A 19,996-nucleotide genomic window follows, 5' to 3' on the forward strand; every position below is an offset into this window, starting at 1 on the left:
ATATGTTGCAAAAATAGCACAGAGAGTTCATGTTTGGCTTCCCCCAGTGGTGATCTATTAATAATTATAGCACATTATTGAAGCCAAGAAATTAACTGGCACAATATTATCAACTACATCACAGATTTCATAAGTCTTTGCATATACTCTTATTTTCATGTTTTTATTTTATGACTTTTATTTATTTTTTACAAAAGATTTTATTTATTTATTCATGAGAGACACAGAGAGAGGCAGAGACACAGGCAGAGGGAGAAGCAGACTTCTCACAGGGAGCCTGATGTGGGACTCGATCCCCGAACTGGGATCATGCCGTGAGCCAAAGGCAGACGCTCAACCGCTGAGCCACCCAGGCATCCCATTTTATGACTTTTATCACAAATATAGATTCATATATCACCATCATCACAATTTTCACCACAGTGGAACACCCTCATGCTGCCCCTTTAAAGATTTTATTTATTTATATGACAGGGGGATTGAGAGAGAGAGATGGAGACAGTACACAAGCAGGGGGAGCAGCAGGCAGAGAAAGAGGGAGAAGTAGGCTCCATGCTGAGTGGGGAGCCTGATTCGGGACTCGATTCCAGGACCCTGGGATCATGACCTGAACCAAAGGCAGACATTTCACTGACTGAGCCACCCAGGAGCCCCAGTGCAGCTTTATAGCCACCGCCTCCTTGCACCTTGTCTTAACTCTGGACAACCACTGATCTCTTCTCTCTATATATAATTTTCTCATTTGGGGAATTTTATGCAGCTCGTAACCCTTTAAGATTGGCTTTAATTCACTCAGTATAATGCCTTTAAGATCCATTCACATGGCGCAGCGGTTTGGCGCCTGCCTTTGGCCCAGGGCGCGATCCTGGAGACCCGGGATCGAATCCCACATCAGGCTCCCGGTGCATGGAGCCTGCTTCTCCCTCTGCCTGTGTCTCTGCCTCTCTCTCTCACTGTGTGCCTATCATGAATAAGATCCATTCACATTATGTACATCAATCATTGATTTAGAGAGTTCTTTATATATTCCAGATACAAGTCCTTTATTTGATATGTGATATGCAAATACTTTCACCACCGAGTTTTAGCTGTTATTGCCATATTTTTTGTTTCTAAAAGTTCTATGTGGTTCAGTTTTCAAGGTCTGCCTCCGCTTTTTTTCAGAGACTCTTGTACTTTTTCCTTAAGACCTTTTTTAAAATATATATTTAATCCTTTAACTTCTTTCTAAAAATTATTTCTATTCAAGAATTATAGCATTTAAAGTTCTAAGTCTACCTTCTGTACTGTACACATTACTTCTGGTGACTCATTTTTATAGTGTTGTTTCCGCATATGTTTTACAGTTTTAGATTATGAGCTTGCCTTCATAGGAATTGAATCTCTGGAAATCCCTACAGAGCCCTTGCTAAGGGGACGTTCTTCAAGAGAGGCTTTGCATTTGCTTTTGTAAGTTACTCCAGGAGCATCACTAGCTAAATGCTACTTTTTATGCTATTATCTGAATTTGGAGTTTCCTAGATCTTGCCCATGGAATGAATTTGAACATCAGATAGTTATGTAGCTATAAATCCTCAGGGATATTATCTTTTCTTTTTAAAAACCTCTACCCAAAACTAATGGATTTTTTTAAAAAATATTTTTAAATTCAGGCACAGCTTCATCCTGGCTTCCTGTTATCTTTTGAATTCCAATTTCCTGTCTCTAGGGCTTTAAGGCTGTATCTCCTGTTCCTACACAGGGATTAGTATCCAAACCCCTTCCCGGCAGCAGCTGAAGCTTCAGGTCTCATGTTGACCTCACTGATTTTAATTTCCCTCATTACTTTTGCTAACTGGTGATTTCTCTTACTTTATTGTAAGCTCACATCTTCACTTAAAAATAGATTTCACTTGAAAATAGCATATTTATAAATAGTTGTTCCAATTTATCCAATGTTCCTTGTGTTTAATGATGGAAGAGATTTCAGACTATCTAGATGAGTATTTTCTCCATTAGCTTCTCATAACAAATTTTACAAAACCATCTACTGACTCTGTTAGTTTAACGATGATAGTATCTCTGGTGGAGATGCAAAGCTCTACATGACCTTGGAAACGCACACTGTTTGAGAGTGCACTTATGAGGTTCTAGCTCTCTCATCTACAAGAAGTCTTCCTCAGCCAAACTCCCAGTGCTAATCATGTCTACCTCTTGCTGTACTTCAGTTTCTTCAAAGTACTCACACAATCTTATATATTTATTTTGTTCTTAAGATATATTTATTACAAATTTCTTCCTGCTGGAATGTAAGTTCATGAGGTTGACCATCAGGTCAGTGCATAAGGATAGAAAATAAGTTACACATCTAAGCAGTCACCAAGATACTGGTGATGTGGATACATGCAGTGCGACATAGGTGGCCAGAGATGCATGAATGGAATGCAACTTCAAGGAAGAAAATAGAAATTTAGTAAAATAGTATCCTGTTTAAAAAGAGAATAAACATGTGAAAAAACAAAAAGGGGATTGTCTGCATAGACTTTAGAAAAAGTGTCTGAGAGCAAGAATTTGGCAGTGTTTCTCTAGCTCTGGCCAAGGTTAAGGAGATTTGGTCTGGGGCATAAAAGAATTATTTCCCACACCGCCTGTGGCCTGAATAAAAATGCCATTGGGAGCCTCCCTTTGATCTGATTTCACAAATCAATAGCAGGCAACCATCTGATTAAGTGTCCGGTGCTCTGCCTGTGTTCTGCATAGGAAACGTGGGCATTTTGACCTCTGAGAAGGACTCTCCCTCCTTGTAATTGTAAAAGCTGACATACGTAAGTTTCCTACAAACTTTGTAAGCAGATCAATTACGATCAACCCACTGCAAACCCAAGTTCAATGTCTGTCAAGGTGAGGATCACACTGAAGCTTGGTCAGGGCACCAAACCAGCCTCTAAGACCTGCGCTTCCCCAGAGCTCATCCCTGGCTTGGCAATATCAGATGACCCAGGGAGCTTTTTAAAAATATTGATTCCTGGGGGCACCTGGGTGGCTCAGTTGGTTAAGCATCTGCCTTTGGCTCAAGTCGTGATCCCATGGTCCTAGGATCCAGCCCGGCATCGGCATTGGGCTCCCTGCTCAGTGGGGAGCCTGCTTCTCCTCTTCCACTCCTCCTACTTGTACTCTCTGGCCCTCTCCAGCTCTCTGTCAAATAAATAAATAAAATATTTTTAAAAAATTGATTCCTGGTCTTCACCCCAGACTTTCTTGATTCAGAATGGGTATGAGGTAGGGAGAAGGAGGAGAGAATCTGTGTTTTCAACAAGCTCTTCTGATTCTTATGCAGCAGATTTGGGAAACACTGCCCTAGATCATTTTCCTTTTCATCCCCTTTTAACTGGACTATACATCTTTTTTTTTTTTCATTCCCTGCCCCAAAATAATGACTCTGATTGCAGAGGACTTAAGACTTAATTGAGTTTAATGCAATCTCCAGTACTGTAGGCCTAATCATCCCACAGGTAATTGCATTTTATAATAAGAGCTTCTTAGTGCAAACAAATCTCTGCAGCATTAGGGCCTTCTCATTCTTTGGAGCAAGGAGGAAGGTCAAGCTCAGGTCTAATGCTCTTTCACGCACCCTTCTGCAACCCTGTCTTGCGTCTCCTTCCTGTTCACCCGAGGCACAGAAATGAATATTACAAGGTGCTGTCTGCAGCTGTGGGACACTGGCTGTCCCTGTGTATGGTTTCAGTTGGCCCTTGAGGACTTCCTAGGAGACACAGTGTTTTACTCAGAATCCCCTGCCTCTTCCAGCTACTCTTTCTGCAGGAAGCATCCACTTCTACTTGTGGGTCTTGGAGTGCTATGACTCAGGATTCCTGCTATTTGAGTGGGGGGCAGGGGAGAAGGGATTTTGATACCTTAATTTCTGCTAACTATTATTCAAGTAGGAAAAGAGAGGGAATTAAAGGGATGGAGGGGGCAGCCCAGGTGGCTCAGCAGTTTAGCGCCACCTTCAGCCCAGGGCCTGATCCTGGAAACCCAGGATCGAGTCCCACTTCGGGCTCCCTGCATGGAGCCTGCTCCTGTCTCTGCTGCTTGGTCTCTCTCTCTCTCTTTCTCTGTCTCTCTCTGTGTCTCGTTAATAAATAAATAAAATCTTTTTTAAAAAATAAAGGGATGGAAGTACCGGCCAAGCGATTAAGTCTTCATAAGCAAGAAACAGTTGATACTCTTCTTAGAATGGCTGCTTTAGAGAACACTTTTCTCCAAATTAACCTCTTCCTGGAATTCTCATATTGATAGGCTCTAATTCTACCTTGAAATAAGGAAAGTAGAAAGACAAAGAGAAGATGGGTTACTGACAATCCAAAGGACCCAAATGTATGGCATAAAATCTCTTTCCCCAAGATCAGTGTTAGGATTAGAAAGTACAATTCTCAGCGTTAAATTTCATTATCATTTAAATTTGAGGTTTGTCCAGTGACTCTAGAGAAGAATCCTTCTTTCCCTCTCTCAGCATTTGGTGGTTCCTGGCATTTCTTGCCTTGTACACAGCACTCCAATCCCTGCCCCTGTCTTCACATGGCCTTCTCTCCTCGTCTCTATGTCGCAAATGTCCCTGTCCTTTCTCTTATAGACACCACCAGTCATTGGATTTAGAGCCCACCCTGTAAATCTAGGACGATCCATCTCATCTTTTTTTTTCCATTTTTCCTTAGAAATTTTATTCTCCAAATCACACTATTTAAAGCTTCTTATAAAACCTTAAGCACAAGTAATCCAGAGAAAGAAAAGCTAATACATATATATATTTATGACAAAAGCAGAAGCATTACAAATATCAATTTTAAATACAATGTATCAAGGAAATAAACGATTTTTAAACACCTTTCAGTTCAAAAGAAAATATACCTTTCAAAAATGAAAAAAAAAATAAATTTGAGGTTTGTAGCGATCTCTGGGCTGCAAAGAATCCAATTCCATTCATCTATTCTTTTTTTTTCTCAGTCCATTCTTTGATTTTATTCAACCAATATTTATCGGCTGCCGAATTTGTGCAAAGCATTTTTTTTTTTTTGCAGCAGGTCCATACTTATTTATTTTTACATATTTTTTTTAATTGGAGTTCAATTTGCCAACATATAGCATAACACCCAGTGCCCATTTTTTTGATGATGAAGCCCGCAGCTTTCCCAAAGCTAGGGCTAGCTTGAGAATGTATCTCTTTATTGGGAGAGTGAAGCATAGGAACTTACCAGACCGCTCACATCAGCTCAAGTCCCATGTACCTGATGGCCCACTTGATGTGCCCACTTGATGTGTCGGGCATCCAAGAGGCACTCCCGGGCTCGCGGTGCATCACTGCTACATACTGTCTCTCTTTGCCTCTGAGCAAAGGTGTGGAGGTCACTATGCAGTGGGTTGTGGAAGCAGTAGGATTCCTTCACAGAGAAGCTTGCACTGCCACTGAAAATGGGGGGGTGGGGTTCACGATCGTCTTACACAGGCTTTTGCCTGCCAAGTATTTGCAACTGAGCATGTTTATTCATAGAAGGGCCATCTTGCGGGAAGTTAGCAACAGATTTGTCAACTATCCTCTGCTGAGCTGGCACTTCCAAGGCAGACCAATCATCTTGCCACTAATGTGTTCAGGTTGGGCACCAATTACTTTCTAAAACATTGAGAGTTTAAAAGTCCCATTAAAGAGAGTGTGGGGCTAGTTGTTAGTGAAGAATTGAAACTGCTATTTTTCTTTTCCACTTAACTCTAAAAGCATCATAAGCAGATGCGTAATGATCCATCACATGACATTGCATTGGACATATTGCAAATCTGCATATTTATGTATCTGTTGACACAAAGTGACCAAACTTTTCAGAAACCCTAAAGGGATTCTAAAGAGAGTTGTATTGGAGCCCAAGTTAGGGCAGGTGCCCGGGAGATACAATCCACACAAAGAGCAGAGGGACATCTGGTATCGGGTTGTACACATTTTTTACATAAAAGTTACAAATTATCAAACAAAGAACATTTCAGAAAGTTGTCAACGTTAAGTTTCTAGTATGTGTGGGTGTATGACTTTGATCTTATGGGAACCTCTTACCTTTTCTGTTCAGAATGGCCCCTTTTTGTTATTTTCTTTAACAAAGCAGATGTACAACGTGTGCTCAGGGTAGAACCAGAGCCTGTGCTTTGAGGTTTTGCCAAGTCATTCTGACCTTGGTAGATGTGAAAGTATAGCTTCGCTGGGAGCCTGGGAGCAGAGCCCTCCGACATGAAAAGTTGAAAAGTCCTTTATCAGACCTATATCTATCTGGAAATGGCCTTCAAGGTCCAACGTGTCTCAGTCTGGCAGATATATGAAAGAAGAGTATCTACCGAGATTTTACAAGCGCAAAGGACTATGAGCAATACATGTAAAAGTGATATTCAAACGTGGGGCATCCGTGTGACCAGGAGACGCGTCACACCAATCCCATACTGGTGGGTGCAGGTTCAGGTGGATGGGCACCAGGTGGTGAAATGTGTGGAGATCCAGTTGGGAAAATGAAATGTTCTAGGTGCACCAAAGTGGTCCTTGGAAAGAACAGGCTGTGAGTTGGGTGGAGCCTAATAAGAATATGTCTTGGCCAAACGCTAAGCCGAGGCTGTTTCAAACAAGAAGTGAGCGTAGAGGAAGATGAAGGGATGGGCGACCAGCGAGTTAAGTGAAGGCGTTACTGGAATATTAGGAACTGGTGAAAATTGCATTTATTGGGTCTCCTCTCAGGGAAAGAACTATGTATGCTTGGAAGAAATATTCTGATAAGCTACTTGGGTAGGAGGGAAAGATCAAGGGCCTTATCAGCATGTTTATGTTCAAGAAACAATATCTAGTCTTTAAACTTCCTGTTAGCCGCAGGGCCTTTATTCTGCTGATTGAGTGTGGCCTCTAGTGGTCCCTTCTTTGTTCTTCAGACCCATCCAACCCCATTCCAGAGCTCAGCCACCCTAAATAAATGTTGAACTAATGTCTAGATGTTGGTGTGAATATGAGAGCCTGTCCAGAATGCCACGTGTCTCAACCTGGCCAAGGTCAGGGAGCTCAGACAGTCTGTGGGAAGTGAAAGGATTGCCTGGGGCAGAGAGAACCGAACATGGTGAAGGGAGAGATACATGGGCATCATGGCTTCCCAGAGAGCACAGTGCTCGCCATCAGAACACCTGGGCTCCAGGTGAGCTCTGTCATGAACTATCCACAGAATCTTAAGTAAGGGGATGACTTTGTATTCATCATCATGTCATTGGGGGTTAGAAGAGTGAGTGCTGCAGGGTCTGGAGACACATAAATATTTGTTGACTATATGAGCAAATGAATGAATAAATGAATGACAGCTCTGACATTCATTTTTTTTTAACTGCAAGATAGAGGTAAATAAAATTTCTCACATTAGGGTTCTTTCTTCCGTAGATTGAAGGAGAGAATGCATATGTAAGTGCTGTGGAAACCAGAAAGGATCCTCTAAACTCCAACGATTTTATAGGCAATCTAGTTATAATGGTAGGTCAAGGGCTGTAAAGTCTGCCCATTGTCACTATTGAAGGGTATCGAAGTTGATAGGGACTCTAGAGCTTTGAAACCCCTGCTTTGAAGTCAGAGTGACAAGGACACGTGCCCTGCATCCCCAAAGCTGGGGAACACTGAGTCTATGTCCGGGAGGATCCTATAGTTCAGTCTACCTCCTGCAAGTCTTTCTCTTTAACTCCTCACACAGAACACTTCACTTCTGACACATCTGGACTCCACAGGAGTGGGGTCTTCTCCATGCCGCGCAACTCCCCACAGCACCAATTTAACTCAATTCTGACCCTATCTACCTGGAGATAGTGTCAGATCCTGCAGCCTAAGGGCTCAGTCCCCAAAAGATCGCCCCCCTCCCCACCACCGATTCAGATGCCAATCTCAAGTCCAGATTGTCACCTGTGCTTCTGACCAATTAGCTGCAAATGAGAGGTTCCCATGAGCCCTCATCAGGTTCAACGCATTTGCTGGAGCAGCTCACAGAACTTAGAGAAACACTTATATTCACCAGTTGATTAAAGGGTATGATAAAGGATACAGAGGAACAGCCAGATGGGGGGATATATAAAGGGCAGTCTGGGAGCTTCTGTTCCTATGCAGTTGGGGTATGTCACTCCCCCAGTATGTGGTTCACCAATCTAGAAGCTCTCCAAACCCCAGACCAGTTGAATTTTTATGGAGGCTTCATCGCATGGGCAAGATCAACCATTGCCACCACCTTCAGGCCCTCTTCCCTCTAGAAACAATGGAGGGCGAAGCTGAACATTCCCAGCTTCTAATCATGGCTTGGTCCTTCTGGTGACCCGCCCCCATTCAGGAGGCCAGCCCAAGTCACCCAAGAGCACAAAGCACTCCTGTCACCTGGGAAATTACAGGGGTTTCAGGGGCTCTGTGTCAGAGACCAAGGGTGAGGCCAAATATTAGAACAAGAGATGCTCCTAGAGTTTTTATCACTGAGGAGATTACCAAGGTTTAGGAACTCTATTATCTCACAACCTGAAACCATGTTCAATATTTTAGTAGTTCAGAAAAAATATTTTAATAGTTCATGGCAGAATGGGAAAACAGGGATGCTATAATGTATTTTTAATAAAGCTACTTACATACAAATTTGAAGAATACCCTCTTTTTTTTCTGAGATTATGTTCTTCCTTATTTTGGTGTCAAAATAGGCTTTCGAAAATGAGATTAAGGGGATACGTGGGTGGCTCGGTTGGTTAAGCTTCTGGCTTCAGCTCAGGGCATGATCTTGTGGTCCAAGATCAGGCCCCACATGGAGCCCAGTGTTCAGCCCTACATCTGCTTCTCCCTCTCCCTCTGCCCACCCCCCCGCCCCCGAGCTCATTCTCCTCTCTCGTTAATAAATAAATAAAATATTTTTAAAAATTAGATTCTGGCTGTAGTAGATACTTACTCTGAATGTCTTTATCTAGCAAATAATGAGATGGACGTTCTATGTCACTGCCTCCATATTTCATTCATTTCAGTCCCTGAAACTTTGTTCATTTATAAAACCCTTATGTTCAGCAACTACTACCCGAAGAGAGTTCTGGAAGGACACACAGGAACTTGGAGTTCTTGCCTCAGTGCCATTTTCTGGTCCTTTAACCCATGAAAATCTGGCAGTCATAGAGTTAAAAATCCAATAGGTAAAAATAAACCCTGTAAAGCTTTTTTGGAATGTTGTCCTAATGAAACAGTGAGTAGGATCCAAAAAAAAAAAAAAAAAAAAAAAAAGGTTGTGGAGTTTTCGTTGAGGCTTTGACATCTCTTATTAACAAAATAAATGACTAAGAAGTATACGCTTCAGCCAAATGGAAGCAGTAGCTGAAATATGAATAGATAAAATTATTTATGACCATTTCCGTGTGGGTATAATTGCCTGGGCAAAATGAGATGCCTGTTTTAACTGGACTGCTCTGGCATTTTCCACTTCTCTGCCTTTTCCAAGATTACCTTTTAAAGACTGGTTTCAACCAGCTTGGGTAGGTTTTGACCAGATTGGTATCAAATTATATTTTGACTTTGATATCTGAGTCAATCCACAAATCAAGAGTGAAGCATAAAAGAGGCCATTAAGAATCTGCAGATGGAGTTACCTTTTATTGTTTATAACCGTTTTCAATTAAATTGAGTACGTGGGTAGAAGTTATACAAGTGTTTGTTGTCCTCAAATCGTCCTCCAATCATTTTTGGAGCATCCTATTATTTCCAGCTCTTATGCCTCCTAACTCCCCTTTATGGTGGCTTGTCTCTTCATGTGGTTTGCAATCTTTGATTATGAGCTCATCCCTCGAAAAGTGGGTTTTTCCCCCCTCCTGAGAGGTTGTGTGAACGAGTGGTTGTGAATTCTCTTTATGGAGCAATTTGACATTTTCATCCACCGAAGCCCTAGAGTTTTCAATGTTCCTATACCGCTTCTCAATTTAATTTCTCAGTTTGGGGTTCTGGTGCCACACAGATAGTATAGATTTGGACTAAGATGTGTGTGTATGCAGACGTCATTTTCCTTCCTTAATTGACTTTTTGCCTACTTGAAACCCCAGAGAGACAGCAATCTCCGGACTGTCCTAGGCTGCCTTGTGGATTTTCACCTGTTATTTTTCTATGCCCTCTTGTCACCATTGAGCTACCATTTATTGAGTGCTTACTGTGTGCCAGAGCTTCTGCAGCACCATTCTGCAAGGACCTCTCTACTCTACCCACTGGGCCAACGTCAGTGGGTTCCACCCATTTCTTGCATCTCTCCTTATCACTACCTGAAGGGCACGCTTACTTTAGGCAATTACAACAAAACGATTTGCTGAGAGTAGCTGAACATGCATTTTGGAATTATATATGCAGCCTAACAGTCCTCTTATTTACAGATGCTACATGTAATGACTAATGTCCACTTATTCCCCACCAGGATTTAGGGGAAACTGGAAGTCACTGAAACCGGGTGTCATACTCTTTGAGTTCAGATAGTCCTTTTGTTGTTGTTGTTCTTGTTGTTATTCCTAGTCTATCTGGGGCCCTAGTTCCCTGATCCATGCTCTTCTGTCTAGATCCACTTCAGATCGATCATTTTAGCATCAGAGCACCTATATGTAATTTGCAGTTTTTTTTTTCATTTTAATTGCTCAAAATTGAGGTACTAGAGTAATTTTCCCAAACTTCTCATTCCTCTTCTCTGTCCTTGCCTCTATATGTGGAATTTCCTCTGCTGGGGAGCCCACCTTAATTTCTGTCTGACAGGCTCTTATATGCCTTTCTCCAGACTGAGTTCAAGTGCAGCCTCCTCTGTGATGCTCGCCCCTGGCCTCCCAGCGAATCCATTCTTCCTCCAATGCTCCCAAAGCACCTTCTGCATAATCATGACTAATTATTTGCACTTATGTTTACTCCTCCCTTAAGATAAGAGCCCCCTGAAAAGAAGGGAGCATGTTTATCTTTTTTTTTTTTCCCCTTCCTGTCTTTAGCAAGCAATAGTTCCTGGCACATAACAGGTGACAGAGAAATGATTGGGGAGCGAATGAATAAAGATTAAAGGCTTTTTATTTCATCATTTCTTTTTTTAAAAAATATTTCATTTATTTATTGGAGAGAGAGAGAGAGAGAGAGAGAACATAAACAGGGCGGGGAGGGGCAGAGAGAGTGGGACAGGCAGAATCCCCACTGAGCAGGGAGCCCAGCGTGGGGCTCGATCCAGGACCCTGAGATCATGACCCGAGCTGAAGGCAGACGCTTAACTGACTGAGCCACCCTGGTGCCCCTCATCAGCTGTGTTTCTGTTCTTGAGCTATGTCCATCCTTTTTCTGCTATTACACAAATACGTGTAATGTCGGAAATACCAAGGATATATCTACCTTACCATGTCATCACTAATAAGAATTTCCGCGTAATGTCTGTGAATGCTTCGCACAAAACTACCTTCTGAACCTGTGGTGGAGAGGGCTTGATAGAATTTATCCATCTGGCCAAAAGTCCCAGTTTGGCTGTTTTAGTCTCAGGCTCAGGACTCTTGAGTAAACTCATGAGAACTTACCTGATGTCAGCTGAAGGCCAGAGCAGTCCAATGAGAATCCTAGGACAAAAAAGGCACTAAGCTATAAAAGGAGTTACAGTAAACTTAGGAAAAATTAATCATTTCTACTCATCAAATGATACCGTTAAGAAAAGGAAAAGATAAGCCACACACTGAGAGAAATATTCACAATACATCTATCTGATAAAAGATCTGTATCCAGATAATTTGGAGAATTCCTGGGGTGGCAGGGTTGGCTCAGTCGGTGGAGTGCATGACTCTTGACCTGGGGGTCATGAATTTGAGCCCCATGTTGAGTGTAGAGATTACTTAAATATAAAAAATTTTTAAATCTTTAACAGTAAATAATTCCTATAATTCAGTAATAAAAAGGTACGCAACCCAATAAAAATGGGCAAAAGACTTAGCAGGCACTTCACAGGGGAAGATAGGAAAAAGGCAATAAGTACATGAAAAATGATTGAGTTCATTAAATGAATTCAAATTACAACCACAATGACTTCACACCCAGAAGAATGGCTGAAATGAAAACAAATAAAACTGCTAATTCTAAATGTTGGCAAGAACGTGGAGCAAAGACCTGGAACTCGTGCACGGCTGGCACAGACATTTTGGAAACTTGTCAATTTCTTATAAATTTAGATGCTTGTATTGTGACCCAGAAATTCCACTCCTGGGTGTTTACCCCAGATAAATAAAAGCAAAGGTCTATAAAGCTATTTGTTTCTAGAAGCTTTATTCATTATAGCTCCAACTGAAAACACTCAAGTGTCCATCAATAAGAGTGGAGCTAAATAGTGGTACGTCCATTCAAGGGGATAGTACTTGGCAGTAAGAAAAGAACAGGCTGCTGACACGTGCCACGTGAATGATTCTCAAAAACATTATTTTGACTGAAAGAAGCCAATCACAAAAGAGTACGTTCTATGTGACGCTATCTACGTGAAAATCTGATTTGGGCAACACGAATTTATGGTAATCAAAATCAGAATAACTATCGGTGGCAGGTTTGGGCTGAGGAAGGGTATGAGGAACCTGCCTGGAGTGGCGACAGTATTCCATCCATATCTCCATCAGGCTGGGGGCTACACAGGGGTATTTATCTGTCAAAACTCAGAACTGCACTCTTAAAAACCTACTTTGAAAAAGAGTTTTAGTTCAAAGAAAGGGATAGAACGGCGGTGCTTTGTTCAGGTAGCACCTGAGATACCGTGTTCAGTTTTGGACACATCTTACAAAACGATAAATCAAATTATGGGTAACTGGGATGAAGAAGGGTCTGGAAGCCATGATGCAGTAAGAAAGGCCAAGGAATGGGGTCGGGGCCGACTAGAGAGAGGACAGAGAAGGAGTGCTGTCCCACGTCGTCCTCGGAAGGACAGCTGTGCGGTAGAAAGCCTGCGTTACCCACGGAGTCTCTAGGGGGCATAACCAGAACCATCTGGGGTGAGAATTACAAGGAGGAAAATTTTTCTAGACCCCAGGACATGAGGCTGCCGAGCAAAGCAAAACTTGGGCAGTCACCGGAAGGCTGCTACGGAGCCTGGACAAGAGGTGGTGCAGGCCTGGAGCACATGTGCTATGGGGTCAGAGAAGATGGGCAGGGGAGTGGGTTCGGAGAAACAGCAGGAAGTCCAGCTGGCTCGTGATGCGCCTGTGGGATACACAAGGGCCAGCAGTGACCAGAGAGCGCCTCTCCCATTTTGCCAAAGCAGACGCCACGGATAGTGGTACGGGTCACAGAATCTTAGGAAATTGTTTTCAGGACGTTAGCCCTTCAAATCAGGCCATCGTGTCTGACTAAGCAATTTTAACGGATTTCAAAGAAATGTGACCGGGTCACGGAGCTACTGGGGACAAGCAACCAGAAGCCACACCACCCGCTGGCCCAGCCTTCCGAGGCCACAGGCCAGGCTGTCCCCGTTCAAGCCCCGCCTGCCTCCTTATTTCAATTTCCTGCCCTTACCCCTCGGATGGGCTGCTTACTGCTTTAGCGTGAGCGTTGGGGCGGCCGTCTCCCTCCTGGTCTTAGTCCCTGCGGCCTAGGTCCCCTCCCGGAGTCCCATGGTCACCAGACGATGCCCTATCCTGGTCTTAGTCCCTGCGGCCTAGGTCCCCGCTCCTGGAGTCCCACGGTCACCAGACGATGCCCTATCCTGGTCTTAGGATAGGTCTTAGCATCCTAGGTCCCCGCTCCTGGAGTCCCATGCTCACCAGACGATGCTCGGTCCTGGTCTTAGTCCCTGCAGCCTAGGTCCTGTCCCGGAGTCCCAGGATCACCAGACGATGCTCGGTCCTGGTCTGTCCCTGCGGCCTAGGCCCCTCCCGGAGTCCCACGGTCACCAGACGATGCTCGGTCCTGGTCTGTCCCTGCAGCCTAGGCCCCTCCCAGAGTCCCACGGTCACCAGACGATGCTCCCTCAACAGCGGAAGGTTGAGCGGCAGTTGGGGCCTGGGCTCACCTGCCTGGCTCACCTGTGCTGCGCCCTTCTCCTCCCGGGAGGGGGGCGTTGGGCCGCCCGATTCCGCCGTGACCGCTTGCACACGAGTGTGTGCTTGGGTCCCGGGGGGAGGGGGGAAGGCCGGCCGCCCACCTGTGCGTGCGCACCTGCCCGGGCCCCGACCGCCTGGTTGGGGTGGGGGGCAGAGCCCTGGGGGCTAAGGCTGTGCGGCCTGAGCAGCCCTCGGCCCAGGGCGACCCCGGGTCCCGGGATCGAGTCCCGCCCCGCCCTCCCCGCGGGGAGCCCGCTGCCCCCTCCCCGGGTGTCTGCCTCTCTCTGGGGGCCCCGTGAGTACACAAATCACATCTTTAAAGTAAAATATGTAAAATAAAGATCCGTGGAGGATGGAGACCGCCCGAAGCCACGGCCGGCAGCGGGTCCGGTGCAGCCTCCTGGGGGCCGCTGGGGGGCGTGGCCGGGGGGGCGCGAGTGCGAGGCCGCGGGGCCCGGGGGGGGGGGGGGGCACGAGCCCAGCCGGTGGTGTTCCCGGCTCCCCGGGCTGCGTGCGGCCGTTTGCGCGGCTCATCGCGGAAGCGTCCTCGTCCTCGTCCTCGTCCTCGGGGAGCCTGGAAGCTCAGAAAAAAACAGGCCGCGGTAGCTCGGGGCTGGGGGGGCGGGGGCCCGGGGCCTGCTGCCAGGGCGGGAGTCACCCCACGGCGGCCCGCGGACCCACCCGGGGCCCCGAGAGCGCGCATCCCAGGGTGCGGGGGCGTTTCTAAACGGAGGAGGCCCGCAGCCTGCGTCAGGGCGGGGGCCGCACCCCTGCGTCGGGACGGGGGCCGCACCCCTGCGTCCGGATGAGGGAGGAGGGCCGCACCTCTGCGTCGGGACGGGAGCCGCACGCCTTCGTCGGGTGGGGGGCTGCATCCCTGCGTCGGGACGAGGGACGGGGGCCGCACCCCTGCGTCGGGACGGAGGCCACACCCCTGCGTCCGGATGAGGGAGGAGGGCCGCACCTCTGCGTCGGGACGGGGGCCGCACGCCTTCGTCGGGTGGGGGACTACACCCCTGCATCGGGACGAGGGACGGGGGCTGCACCCCTGCGTCGGGGCGGGGGCCGCACCCCTGCGTCGGGATGAGGGAGGAGGGCCGCACCTCTGCGTCGGGACGGGGGCCGCACGCCTTCGTCGGGTGGGGGGCTGCACCCCTGCATCAGGGCTGCGTCCACACCCCTGCGTCGGGTGGGGGGACCGCACCCCTGCGCCGGGGCGGGGGCCGCACCCCTGCGTCGGGATGAGGGAGGAGGGCCGCACCTCTGCGTCGGGACGGGGGACGGGGGCTGCACCCCTGCGTCGGGGCGGGGGCCGCACCCCTGCATCGGGACGAGGGCCGCACCCTTGCGTCGGGACTGGGGCCGCACCCCTGCGTCGGGTGGGGGGCCGCACCCCTGCGTCCGGATGAGGGACGAGGGTCGCACCCCTGCGTCGGGACAAGGGCCGCACCCCTGCGTTGAGGCGGGGGCCGCACCTCTGCGTCGGGTGGGGGGCTGCACCCCTGCATCAGGGCTGCGTCCACACCCCTGCGTCGGGTGGGGGGACCGCACCCCTGCGCCGGGGCGGGGGCCGCACCCCTGCGTTGGGGCGGGGACCGCACTCCTGTGTCAGGACAGGGCCGCACCCCTGCGTCACGGCGGGGGCCGCACCCCTGCGTTGGGACAGGGCTGCCCGGCTCCAACCCGGACCTGAAACACTAACTTGAAGCGACGCGTGGGGCCCGGCACGCGCTACAAGACACGGTGGGACCTTTGACTTTGGTCCACGAGCGGTGACCTCCAGGAGCACAGCTGGTCGCGCTCCGCGGGCGACACACACTGCTCGGTCTGCGGCGGGAGCCTCCGGCTGCTGGGACCACAAGGCCCCACCCCCATGCTCACCCCACCCCCACCTTCAACCCCCACTCCCACCCTCACCCCCACCCCACCCCACCGCACTTCACCCTCAGTCTCACCTCTCCATCCCTGCTCCCACCCTCACCCTCCACCCCACCCCCACTTCACCTTCAGTCTCACCTCTCCAACCCCCACCCCCACCCTCACTCCCACCCCACTCTCTCTCCAATCCCCCACCCGCACCCCACCCCTCCAATCCCACTCCCACTCCCCCCCCCATCCCCAGCCCTTGAGCCCCAGGCCCTCCCCGGTGGAGGTCACTGACAAGGGAGCCAGAAACAAGCAGAATTGCTGAGGTACCTGTTTCTGTCCATAAATCTGGCGGGAACCTTGCGCAGGCCCTGCTTTAATTACGGCCTTTCAGAATCCCAAGGTCAACAGGAACAACCCTTGGGGAGCTCGCCTGCTATTCTGATTTTTAACTCTGCTCATCAATCTCACAAAGCGTTTTAACTGGTGATGGCTTTCATAAGAAAGCTGAATTCGCATCTTGGGGTTTCATGCATATTTTAGCAATGTATGCAGCCGGGAAACTGCAAGGAGGCATCTAGAAGTTTAGCGCCCAGAATCTAGGAAAAAAAAAAAAAAAAGAGTAGAAAGTGTTCCAAGGAAAACCAAGCTTTCAATTCTATGAACAAAGCTGCCCTTTCCATCTCCTGTCATGAAATATTGGGGTCCCCACAGCACCTAGCAGCTGCCGAGGCCAGCAGCACGCAGATGGAATCCTCCCCACGCTTAGGACCGGTGTGTAAGGCCCCTCACAGACGGAAGAACTAGGGTCCGGAGGAGAGCCTGGCGGGCAGCAGGCGGGACCCAATCCTAGCCCCCCCACCTCCGCTAACTTCCTTGATCTCTCTTTGCTCAGTGCCCACATCCGTAGACCGGACCCAGGGAGATCCCAGTAACTAGGCCTCATGGTCGCGGAGAGGGAGCAAATGAGTTGGTATGTGTTCACCTGGGCCAGGAGCGTCCAGGAAGGGGCCCCTCCGCTCCCTCTGCTGTGACGAGTTTTAGACCCCGGGCTTCTGGGACTGAGCTGTCGGGGAGCCGTTGGTGAAAGAGAGGCGGCGCAGCCAAGGCCTCCGACCATCCACAGAGCAGGCCATTCGTGGCAGAGCCTCATCAAACTCGGTTTTTCTCTTTGCTAAAACGGTGACGAGAATGGTTTCAATCTCACGGGCATGGGGATGTCATGACGATAAACTGAGGCCATAAGCACAGGGCCTGGCCCGTGACATTCTGTGCTCCGTGTCAACTACTACTGTGATTACTGATAGACCGTTTCGTGGCTGTTATCATTTGTACTATTACTTATGCTTTAAAATCTATACTGATTTCCTTGCCATTCGATCCCTATCAAGGAGAGCGAAAAATTATCAGTGTTCAGTTTTCGTAAGAAGAGCTTAGAAGGATAATTATACTTCCATCATATCTATTTATCTTCCAGTTTTAGACTTGACCATTGACCTAACTGTGCCACGTACGTTGCCATCCAAGTACTAAAGAGCAAAGCATCCTGGAGTGATACCGGGTGACCTGCGGACTCGACCTTTCTGTGCCTGCGTCTTCACTGATTAAACAAGAGGATTGAGCTAACACCTCCTTGAGCTCTGAGAGCCTATGCTTGCAGGCTCTCTATCTGCGCGGGTGTATGTGAACATGACCTTTCCATCGTGCTATTGCTATTATTTTAAACCATTTGGTGATTAGCTCGGTTAAAAACCTTTCTGTTTCCTATGAGAGAAGCCCAGAATTCTGCAGGAGGCTAACGGCAGAGACAGAACTGGGGAGCACGGACCTTGGCCTTCTGCAGCCTTCTGCCGCTGGTTTAGCCCAGATACTACCCTCACTGACCCATGGGACCCTAACATCCTACTAAAGACGTCACCGGGCCTGAGGACACGCTGGAGGGCCGCGGGGCAAGGTGTGCCCCCACCTTCCCGGCTCTCGAGGATGCTTTCGGTCATTTTTTGACTCAGATTTCTGTGTTCCTTGCAAAAACAGCTCAAGTGTTCTCTTCCCTTTCACACACACGTGATGGAGGCACAAAGGGGCTTGCAGCTGTAGGACATGTAACATCTTTAGTACTTTTAAGACGCTTACATTTGGAAGCTACAAGGTGTTTATCCCTGTGATTGACAGTCGGGCTTTCCCTTTACCACTTCGTGCTTAGATTTCCAGAAGCTTGCTGACGCTGTCTCACCTAGAGGATATTAGCAAAGCCTGAAAACTTGACCAACAGCTTTTCAGATTTGAAGGAGTTTGGGGTAAAAACATGGAATTGGGCTAGGGAAACAAACAGATTCCTCAGAATCCATCTTATCCACGTGGGGGAGGGGGGCTCTAGCCTACTCTTTTGGCAAAGCCATTTTAAATGAATTTGGGAAGGACCCGATGGACTGGAAGGGGCAGGTGCCACGCATGCCCTGGAAGACATTGTGGGCTCGTGGAAGCGTCATGGGAGTTTCTGCCAGCCTGGGGCCTAGCTGCTCTGCTTGGAGTCCCTGGGGGGGGGGGGGGGGGTCACGTGAGCATCACCCTGCCTTCCTCTTGGGCTCAGGGAGGACTCTAAGCACACTTACTTCTTTTTCTTTATTTTATATAATAGCATATCCCAAAAAAGATGTAAGGACAATTGGCATTTTAGAAGATAATTTTAGGTGGTATGTGAATAAACACTTTTTATGAATAGCTACATACTGTAAAATGTGTATTAGAAAGTGTTTAGCCATGGGGCACCTGGCTGGCTCAGTGATTGAGCATCAATCAGGGCATGACCCCGGGGTCCTGGGATCGAGTCCTGCATCGGGCTCCCCGCAGGGAGCCTGCTTCTCCCTCTGCCTGTGTCCCTGCCTCTTTCTCTGGATCTCTGAGGAATAAATAAAATCCTTTTTTTTTTTTTTAATTCAGCCTTTGAGGTTGGCTCTATTGTAATTCTCACTTTACAACTGAGAAAGCTCAGACACAGAAAGGTCGGGTGACATGCCCCAGGTTACCCAGCTGGACAGTGCCAGAGTTCAACCAATTCGAACTAGGCAGTTAGGCTACAGAGCCTGTTCCCTTAACCACTTTAGTCTCCTTGAATACGTATTTAAATAGAGAATTATTACAGTGTAATGGTGAGATATACAGCACCCGTATAATTTATTCATTTCTATTAGTTTTACGTAATAATTATTGATTATTGTTCATACATCAGTGGATCTGCTGAGGGTTGGCTGACCTCAGCTGAGCTCAGCCGGCAGCCCTGCTCCGTGTGAGGCGGCCCCTGACCCTCCTCTTCTCCCCGTGGGAATCAGAGTTCCCAGTTTCTTGGGTGTCCTTCCACAGGACAGGTATTCTGTACATAAACAAGTAAAAAAGATCCCCCTCCCTTTTAACACAATTGCGTACTTTGCACACCATGCTGGGCTTTGAAGATTGATTCTAAAGGGGAGTTGATGCAAAACTGTGGGAGTTCCTCAAAAAATGACACACATACCTCCCTAAGGATGCAACCACCCTACTTCCCTCCCTCATACCCTAAGGACATGAAATCAGCCTGTTGAGGCGACATCTGCACTCTTACAGTGATCGCAGCATTGTTCACCGTAGTCAAGTTATGAAAAAAGGCTAAATGACCATTGATAAGTGAACGAATAGAGCACATACACAACTAGTCAGCCTCGAAAAACAAGGAAACCCTGTTATTTGTGACAACGCGGATGACCCTGGCAGACATGCTGAGTGAGATGAGCCAGGGGCAGAGAGACAAATACTGCACGGTCGCGCTTCCACGTGGAATCTAAAACAGACTCACGGAGGGGCGCCTGGGAGGCTCAGTGGTCCGTCGTCTAAGTCTTGATTTCGGCTCAGGTCGTGATCTCAGGGCCATGGGAGGCAGCCCCGAGTCGGGCTCCGCGCTCAGCGCAGCCTGAGGATTCCCCTCTCCTTTGTCCTCTGCAGCCCCCACCCCACCCCCATTCTCTAAATAAATAAATAAAATCTTTAAAAAATTTTTAAAAATTAATGAACAAGTCAGACTCATGGAAACAGAGAGTAG

General features: G+C 47.7%; 3 long non-coding RNA genes across 3 annotated transcripts in view; 1 reads left to right on the forward strand and 2 right to left on the reverse strand.

Annotated features, from left to right (window-relative positions):
- The window catches only part of LOC102152120, a 35,725-nt gene extending 21,636 nt beyond the window's left edge, over positions 1-14,089 (reverse strand). The window contains exons 1-2 of the long non-coding RNA XR_005381243.1: positions 13,780-14,089; positions 11,566-11,604 (exon numbers count right to left, since the gene is read on the reverse strand). This is a non-coding gene — a long non-coding RNA (uncharacterized LOC102152120). The remainder of the gene's footprint in view (positions 1-11,565; positions 11,605-13,779) is intronic.
- LOC119866744 lies at positions 993-5,960 on the reverse strand. The gene is made up of 3 exons (XR_005381244.1): positions 5,232-5,960; positions 4,163-4,287; positions 993-3,174 (listed from the first exon to the last, which is right to left on the reverse strand). It is a non-coding gene; the product is annotated as an uncharacterized LOC119866744 (long non-coding RNA).
- A 442-nt stretch (positions 14,090-14,531) lies between the features above and the next one.
- Positions 14,532-18,447, forward strand: LOC102152307. Its single transcript, XR_005381239.1, has 3 exons — positions 14,532-14,660; positions 16,820-16,897; positions 17,402-18,447. It is a non-coding gene; the product is annotated as an uncharacterized LOC102152307 (long non-coding RNA).
- The last annotated feature ends 1,549 nt before the right edge of the window (positions 18,448-19,996 follow it).

This window comes from Canis lupus, chromosome 29, assembly GCF_011100685.1.
Source record: "Canis lupus familiaris isolate Mischka breed German Shepherd chromosome 29, alternate assembly UU_Cfam_GSD_1.0, whole genome shotgun sequence".
Taxonomy (NCBI): Eukaryota; Metazoa; Chordata; class Mammalia; order Carnivora; family Canidae; genus Canis; species Canis lupus.